The sequence below is a fragment of the Neophocaena asiaeorientalis genome, unplaced genomic scaffold, assembly GCF_003031525.2.
Source record: "Neophocaena asiaeorientalis asiaeorientalis breed wild unplaced genomic scaffold, Neophocaena_asiaeorientalis_V1.1 scaffold230, whole genome shotgun sequence".
In the NCBI taxonomy this organism is placed as follows: Eukaryota; Metazoa; Chordata; class Mammalia; order Artiodactyla; family Phocoenidae; genus Neophocaena; species Neophocaena asiaeorientalis.
The window spans coordinates 5,082,274-5,092,033 of NW_020175186.1; the positions used below are offsets into that span (position 1 = coordinate 5,082,274).

Here is a 9,760-nt window from a genome sequence, read left to right on the forward strand (position 1 = left end):
ATTATAAATAAAGTCAATGTGTATTTTTTACCTTATTCTACACATTTATATTTTCTCTTTTATTCCCATTCCTTCTATTCAACAATGTGTTTCATTTTTACCTTAAAAAAGCTTCTAAAATTTCCTTTAGCTTAATCATACTGTTAACTAGTTCTTTGCAAATGAAACAGTATGCACATACAATTCTCTACAATTATTCAGAACAACCCATTGGAAAAAATGACTGAGGGTAAATTTAGCCGAAAATTATATTTTTAAACAATAGAACAAAATACTAATTTTTTTGTTTATACATGATGTCCGACATTTATAATTATTAATCTGTAAAATTATTACATCTTAGGATAATGGAAATAAACCTATAATTCATTTGATTAAAGAGATTTCTAGAAATCTTTGAAACATGATTATGTGATTCCTTTGTCTCAAATAGGAAAACAAAATAAAGGATGTAAAACTAAAAACAGATTGATTTAGTTGAAAAAAAAAACCTTGAATTATAAGCAAGGGTGTATTTTACAATATATATTATTTTTGAAATTCATTTTAGAAGCCTAGCATCATTATTCCTGAGAGCGAAATCACTTCAAAGTTTGTTCCACAAGGAGGAGTTCTGATCCTTCTCATTAACCTTCTTTTTCCTCTCCCCCAATCTCAGTCCTTATACATTTTAACGTATCTCTGGTGTTATTGATGTACATTAGTCTTCAAACTGAAATGTCATAAGCCACTTAAAATTCTCCTCAATTCACATTAAAGTAAGTGGTTATCTCTGGGCAGCAGAATTGTTAAGAGATATAAAGAAATGGAATTTGTGTTTACTATATGCATTTTTAAATAACTGAATCAATAAAACAAATGTATAATATTTATATAGAATATTTAAAAATTAAGTTGTCAAAATTCCTCTTTAACCTAGTAGTTTTCTGGAAACTTTCATGATTTCTATAAGTAGAATTGACACTCTTATGCTTTACCAAGTGGATCACATCCATATCCTTGAAACTATGTGCATAACTCACTACCCTCTAAATCAGGCATGTATTTTTTTATATTAACAGCACCTAAACTTGTCTGAATTGACAAGCTATTTGTTACTGACATTATAAGAAAAGCTTAGAAACCACAAAACACAAGAGAAGAAAAAAGGATTCTATTGATAAATGGATTCTATTGATAAATGTAAAGTTTATGTTATGTGAATTATACCACAGTTTAAAAGAAAATATTTTTGTGGCTTTTAAATGTGGATGACAACTTGGGAGCTATATTTAGAACTCTCTCTCTCTCTCTCTCTCTCTCTCTCTATAGAGAGAGAGAGAGAGAGAGAGAGAGAGAGAAAGAGAATTTTCTCCTTTGAAGGAGATATAGTGGCTTGCCTGGTTATTCTGTTTTAATGATTATTGCATTTTTTAAAAAAGAATAAATTTGATAATTTCAGTGTATATCTTTATTTCACTTATTATTTGGTTAGCTCTTTTAAAATATAGACTAATACATACATCAGTGAAATTTTCTTTAGTATATCTATGACCATTGTCTCTGTCTCTTTTATACCTGAGTTTTGGTTCTGTGTTTCAGCCATTCATATCTACATTCTTCTCTAAGAACATTTTATTTCTTTTTGTCTCATTTTGATTTGGGTGTGATTTCCCAAACCTATTGTTGAAATCATTGGTTTCACTTTCTCTAGTTTTTATCCTACTCTATCTGGCTTCTATTGCCGTTTTAAATTCTTCAATGACATAATTTTTTTCACCCTACCATATTTCCTCCAATGTCCTGTGCTCTCAGACTGTAATTTTATGCAAACAAATAAGTACTGTGAGAATATCTAAACAATTTATGTTCACTTGGGAATATGTGTGTGTGTGTATATATATATATATATAATTTTCACATATAAATATTTCTTTATTTACATTTTTGTTTCAGAATATATATTTTAAATGTTTATCTTCATATTTTCATATTCTTATGGGTGGCACATGTATCCAAGCCATCTGTTAAGTGTGAAAAATTATATGAGTATTTTTACCATTTCCTACTTATGTGTGCAAAATTGTCCTGTCAAAATTTAAATTGAGATAATGAATGATGTATGGATATCTATTCTTTTACCTACCCTTTCTTTTCTTTTCTTTTTTTTTTTGACAGTAGCAGTGTGATGGTATATGAGGAATATTGTTGAAATTCTTAACATTTGCAGTCAGAAAACTTGATTTCTGACGTATTGTTTCATCTCTCTCATCTTTGTTTAAGTGTCTTATAACAGTAACCTGAAGTCCATCCAGCTCTGTTGAGTTCAGGAAGTAAACTGAATTAATTGGTGTTTACCCATTCTAAACTGCTCCACAGATTTATAATAAATCAAACATACTGGAGAGCAATCAGCTTAAAGGTCTATAACCCACACAAAAGTTTTGTATTTGTCAGGCCAAGTAAATTTCTTTCATCCAAGGTTTTCAGGACATTTTGTGATAAAATCAAGGGGTGAGCTCTCAGCTCACCTATCAGTTTCCCTACCCTTCAATACTTACCAGTCCCAATTAGGGGATTCCTTCTATATTAGCATGATATTATAACTATAGTGAAACAAGATTTAAAAAATAATATTGAATAATCATGGAATTTCTTTTCTTACCCAGGAAAATCAGGCTTTTAATGGTATTTCTTTGAAACAGAGAAAAGTGTTCTACATATAGTGGTTCACATCAACCAAATAAAGTACTGATGTCTGTAGCCTTTGCTTCCCAAAATGGAATAGTAGGGTTTTCAAAATATGTCCCCACTTACTTGCCACTATTCTAAATAAAAGGAAACACATAAGCCAACTTTTGGTATTCTCCAATTGGACTATATCTGTTAGGCATCTCTTGAAGCCCATAGGATATGATGGAACTGCAGTGGGTTGAACAGTGCCCCCCCCCCCCCAAATTAATGTCTGCCTGGATCCTCAGAATGTGACCTTATTTGTAAATAGGGTCTTTGTGGATATAATTAAGGTAAGGATCCATATAAGACCATACAGAATTAGAGCAAGTCCTAAATCCAATGAGAATGTCCTTATAAGAGACAGAAAAGGGAGAAGAAGTCCATGTGAAAATTCATATGTAGACTAAGGCAAAGATTGGCTCCACGATAAGAAACACCTTGAACCATCAGAAGCTGAAAGAGGCAAGGAAGTATTCTCTCCCACAGCCCTCCAAGGGAGTATAACTCTACTGACACCTACAGTTTGATCTTAGAGCTTCCAGAACTAAGAGGGAATAAATGTCCATTGCTTTAAGCCAACAAGTGAGTGATAACTTCTTACGTGCATCCCTAGGAAACTAATATAATGACCTGATTTAAAATTTGCTATTTTGGTCATTTCTGTATCTTTCTGAGAAGAGTTTGTAAGCTTGTTCTTCTACTACCAATCTTTCTCAAGGACTCTCTTTTAATTTTTAAAGGTAATTAACTTAAGGTCCTGTTTTCAAGCCTTAAAATCAATTTAAAAACTCATAAGAAACTTGGTTTAATTTTTTGAAAAAAAGTTTAATTTTGGTTGTGTGGATGGGGTTTGATGTATACTATGTAAGTCAGTGATTCCAATCTTCCGTTTGTAAGCGCAAACGCACTTCTACCAGTAAAAATATTCATTTCATATCATGATTTTTCAGCTCTGTTTAGAAGTCTTAGTAAGACAGAGATAGGCTACTAAGATGGATATTGTAAATAAATAAAATACCAACAGTCATTTTTATGTTCTGCCGGGAGGACTTTGTTCTCCCTTATTTGTTAATCACTTGTCTGTAATGAAATTAAGTACCCTACTTGGAATGTAATGTTAAGTTCTGAATTCAAATTTTAAAGAAACAGAAAAAAGAAGGATTGAAGGCCCTGCAAGCATGGTGTCATCGAAGGGGAGGCAGGATATGCCCCAGCTGGGGGGCTACAGCCTTATCGACTACAAGCGGAAACTTCCGCATCGGGGGCTGTCGGGCTACAGCATGGTCACCATGGGCATCGGGACCTTGCTTTGTGTACTGGAGCATGATGAAGTGGAACTGCGAATGCAGGCGCCTGCAGATCCAGGAGTTCGAGGCCCGCATTGCGCTGATGCCTCTGTTGCAGGCAGAGAAGGACCGGACGCTTCTCCAGATGCTTCGGGAGAACTTGGAGGAGGAGGCGATCATTGTGAAGGGTGTGCCAGATGGGAAGGTAGGTGAGTCCGTGTTCCACACAACGTGCTGGGTGACCCCCATGCTGGGCAAGCTCTACGGGCTGCACATGTGCACAAATGAGGAGGTTCTCAACACCACCTCCGTCTTTAAGCAGTACACCTAGGGGCCTGCGCCCCTCAGACCACTGGACCCCCACTGTCTCCCCACCAGGAGAGAATAAACACTCTGGAGACTGGCAAAAAAAAAAAAAGGACTCAAAGTCATTTTACATGATAGAAGAAATGGGATATATGTACCTGTGTACATGCTAACTTTGTAAAACAGCTTAACCTCCTTCTGTTTGGCCTTCAGATATAATGAGATGATTAGGAAGTAGACGATTCAGAAAAAATAATAATTGACATAAAGTTAATAAAAAGGATTTTCTAATGGACCGCATTTCCTGAAAATGGAAGGCACTAGGAATTGCAGTGGGGAATCTGTTACTAGATTAATAGTTTTCTACCAGTGAGTGCTTGGAATTCCATTCTGTGGCTTAAAACATGGCAAATGTATATCTACTAACAGGTTGTAGATGTGTTTGACTGTAACCTCAAGAAATAAAGGAAAATTATAGAAGCAAAGAATAAAATGTATGTAGTGCTTGGATTATAGAAAACCTTGAATGCAAGATTAAGTGTTTCTGATTTTTCTCTGAACAATGGGGCTGGGATGTGATACTAGGAGTACTTCTTGAAGTTTTTGCATAATTATGCAATCAAAATACATTACAATAAAATGAACATGATGATAAAATTAAAGATAGTGTGAAACAAACTCCAACTTTCTTACATTTAAAAGTGTGTTTTTGGGTTTTTTTTTTACATATTTGGTTTTAACAGATACTTTTATTCCTTAAAACTTTGCTGTAGAGCATTCTCTCAAGAACTGAAAGAAATGGACATGAAGTCAAGAAATACATCAGGGTTAAGAAATAGAGACACGGAAGGAGAATAATAAACAGGCAAACTAAAATATATAGAAATGCAATCCAATACACTAAGAAAAATGTCCACAGGAATTCAGTAGAATCTCATTTTCTTGATTCACATATTCTATTGCTAATCCTTTGAAGCATCAAGGGTTGGGAATTTCTATTCCTCAGGGAAATTATAAATTTCCCTAGAAGTCTACAGAAAATCATATGAGCACAGAGAAGTAACAATAAAATACTACACGGCGCTGAATGTGATGGCTTAGTTACTGAGTTTACTACTAGATGTTACTTTTAATTCATAACAATGAGAAAATTGGCTCATATGTTATAGCATAGTTACTGGGAGAAAAAAAGGGGCTTAGACACAATTTTCTATGCCTTTTGAAGCTGACTTTAGCTGGGTTGTATGATTAGTTTTGCCTGGGGGTTAGAGAACTGTTGAACATTCTGGCAGTACTAGGGCTCATTTGGCTTTCTCTATAAGATATTGGTCAATTTCAGCTCATCTGGCGAAGACTAAGGTTGCAATTTATTTTATTTTATTTCTTAACTATTACTTGACACTTTTCCTTTTTCCATTCTAAGATCAACCAAGAAGTTTTACACAAAATGGAAAAACACAATGCTCTCTCCCTGTGGTGACTTCTTGGTATTTTAACAAAGGCCGGTTGAGCAGCAGGGAGGCATGTTAAAGACAGGACTTTGCTGGCAGGTTTGTAAATACATGAGAAAACAGGCAATGCTCATGCTTTTAATACTCAAGAATAATTTATAAATTAATTGTACTAACTCTGAAAATTGTATTTATTCAACATTACTGTGTCACAAGAACTATATTATTTAGGTGCTAAAAACGAATTGCACAGCCTAATCTCAAAGAGCTTACAGTTGACAAAAAAAAAAAAAATGTAGACATATAAATATAAATCTATATATAAAGATGGTATAATAATTTCACAAAGGGTATATCACATCCAGTAAGTGTTGGGATCATAAACGGATTCAATGAGGAAGTGATATTTGAACTAAATTTTGATGACTTTTTGATGAAAGACATTAAGGAAATAGAGGGAAGGACATTCCAATAAAGGGGAAAACATACATTAACACACATAGGCAGGAATGCCCAGACTGGCATTAGGAAAATAAATTAGGAACGTTAGATTGTCTGGAAAGTAGGATCCATAGTAATAGAAAATATTACCTCAACTTGCAGCCTGGATTAAGCCATGAAATCATGTTAATAAGCATTTCATAACAACTGTAGTAAACTTTCAGAAAGGAATTCATGAGCCAACTCAAGATTTACTTCTCTAAAGAAGACTAAGCTCTCCAGCCTGCATTCCAAATGTCCATTTCTGATTTCTCATATCTCTCATAGTTGCTATTTGGCCCTTTTGCAATCAACATTTCTCCTGATATTCACATAATTCAACCTCATTTCCTCATAGAGCATATGAAATCCTTCAGCATAGGGATATCTTCTTTCAAAACTTTCAAATATTCATCACAGCATTTGTCACAAAATACTTAGTAACTCATCCCTAATGATGGGATTTGAACAACTAAACAAGTTTCCTTACTTCAGTAATTTAAACCTCAGCATGCATTAATATGTGCTAGGTAAAGAGAATGTACTTTCATATTACATTTTGATGTGTACTTTTTATCTCTGAATACTTTCTGAAAGGTGGTATGCACCACTGCTTGCTTATCTGGAAATCCCACATGTCATAACAGAAAGCCAGATAATAAACATTTATCAAGAGACATGCAAGTAAATTACTTAACATAGTATTGGGGCATAGAAATCCATTAAATAAATGTTGCCTAGGATTATGATTATTAATAGTGATCGTGGTAGACACAGTAGCAGTAGGAATAGTAACAGTGGAGGTGGTAATTCAAAGATATTTGAAGAGGTAAAGTGTCAATATAAATAAAGTCAACAAAATATGGATCATATTATAATAAATACCACATTACTATATTTTATGAAATTTTAACTTTTAATAAATGTTTTAAACATATTAACAAATGCTGCATTAAAAATAAACCAGAAATATTTCATTTTGACTTGTACTTAAACTAATTTTTGTAAATCTTTTGTTTTATGCAAAAAAAAAAGTAACACTTTTTGTATGGCACTCTTTTTTGGATCATCATGGCCAATGAAAGGTATGTTCAAAATTTGGTAGTCACAGAATAAAACTATTTTTTCACAGCATCTATAATAAAAATTTACAACAAAATTTTTATTCAGCAACACAATATGGTGCAGTTTTATGTTTCCTCTTATTATTGTCAAAATGTATGGTTTATTCCAAATGATATTTAAATCTCCTTATTAATAATCCTTATTGTCTGCATAGAACATACATTTTTTTATACCTCACACAGAGAAAATTTTTAGTGCTAAACAGAAAGTCTATAGGAATTTTCTGAATGAACTCAATGTTGAATTTAAAATATGTATATATTGCACAAGGAAAATTATAGCTGAAAATGGACCATTTTCATAGCTTTCCAACAAAAAAAGCTAAATGGTTTAAACCTGTATCTCAAAGAAGCAATCCACTGATCATCACTTCTCTAAATCAAGAGAGAAATCTATGTTGAACACTATTTGAAAAGCAGTTAAGGACTAATTACAGAGAATTAAATCAAATCATGTCTTTTTTTTTTTAATCCATTTTAGTAGCTGAAGTAGTTTTCAGGAGTTACTAAATTTTAAAAACCTGTGGGGACAACTAACCGCTGAACAATCATCGATAGGAAGACACTGGAACTCACCAAAAAAGACACCCCACATCCAAAGACCAAGGAGAAGCTGAATTAGATGGTAGGAGGGGCGCATTCACAATAAAATCAAATTCCATAACCACTGGGTGGTTGATTCACAGATTGGAGAACAAGTATACCACGTAAGTCCACCCACTGGAGTGAAGGTTCTGAGCCCCACGTCAGGCTTCCCAACCTGAGGGTCCAGCAATGGGAGGAGGAACTCCCAGAGAATCAGACTTTGAAGGCTAGTGTGATTTGATTGCAGGACTTTGACAGGACTGGGGGAAACAGAGACTCAACTCTTGGAGGGCACACACAAAGTAGTGTGAGCAAGAGGACCCAGGGGAAGAAGCAGTGACCCCACAGAAGACTGAACCGGACCTACTTGCTAGTGTTGGAGGATCTCCTGCAGAGGTGAGGGGCAGCTGTGGCTCACCATGGGGACAAGGATACTGGCAGCAGAAGTACTCCTTGGTGTGAGCCTTCCTAGAGTCTGCCATTGGCCCCACCAAAGAGCCTGTAGCCTCCAGTGCTGGGTTGCTTCAGGCCAAACAACGAAAAAGGAGGGAACTCAGCCCCACCCATCAGCAGACAGCAGACTAAAGTTTTACTGAGCTCTGCCCACCAGAGCAACAGCCAGCTGTACCCACCACCAGTACCTCCCATCAGGAAGCTTCCACAAGCATCTTAGATAGCCTCATCCACCAGAGGGCAGACAGCAGAAGCAAGAAGAACTACAATCCTGCAGCCTGTGGAATGAAAACCACATTCACAGAAACACAGACAAAAGGAAAAGGCAGAGGACTATGTACCAGATGAAGGAACAAGATAAAACCCCAGAAAAACAACTCCATGAAGTGGAGATAGGCAACCTTCCAGGAAAAGAATTCAGAATAATGATAGTGAAGATGACCCAGGACCTCGGTAAAAGAATGGAGGCAAAGATCGAGAAGATGCAAGAAATGTTTAACAAAAACCTAGAAGAATTAAAGAACAAACAAATAGAGATGAACAATACAATAACTGAAATCAAAAATAACCAAGAGATTACTGGAGAAATCAAAGAAGAAATCAATAAATACCTAGAGACAAATGACAACGAAAACACAATGATCCAAACCTATGGCATGCAGCAAAAGCAGTTCTAAGAGGGAAGTGTATAGCAATACAATCCTACCTTAAGAAACAAGAAAAATCTCAAATAAACAATCTACCCTTACAACTAAAGGAACTAGAAAATGAAGAACAAACAAAACCCAAAGATAGTAGAAAGAAAGAAATAAAGATCAGAGCAGAAATAAATGAAATAGAAACAAAACAATAGCAAAGATCAAAAAAAACTAAAAACTGCTTCTTGAGAAGATAAACAAGATTGTAAACCTTTAGCCAGATTTATCAAGAAAAAGAGGAAGAGGACTCAAATCAATAAAATTATAAATGAATAAAGGAGAAGTTACAATGGATACCACAGAAATACAAAGCATCATAAGAGACTACTACAAGCAGCTCTATGCCAATAAAATGGACAACCTGGAAGAAATGGACAAATTCTTAGAAAGGTATAACCTTCCAAGACTGAACCAGGAAGAAATAGAAAATATGAACAGACCAATCGCAAGCGCTGAAATTGAAACTGTGATTAAAAATCTTACAACAAGCAAAACTCCAGGACCAGATGGCTTCACAGGTGAATTCTATCAAACATTTATAAAAAAGCTAACACCCATCTTTCTCAAACTCTTCCAAAAAATTTCAGAGGAAGGAACACTCCCAAACTCATTCTATGAGGCCACCATCACCCTGATACCAAAACCAGACAAAGATACTACAA

At 34.8% G+C, this 9,760-nt stretch overlaps 1 pseudogene; it reads left to right on the forward strand.

Moving 5' to 3' along the window:
- The first annotated feature begins 3,893 nt into the window (after positions 1-3,893).
- Positions 3,894-4,332, forward strand: LOC112412875 (NADH dehydrogenase [ubiquinone] 1 alpha subcomplex subunit 13 pseudogene; annotated as a pseudogene).
- Positions 4,333-9,760: the final 5,428 nt, after the last annotated feature.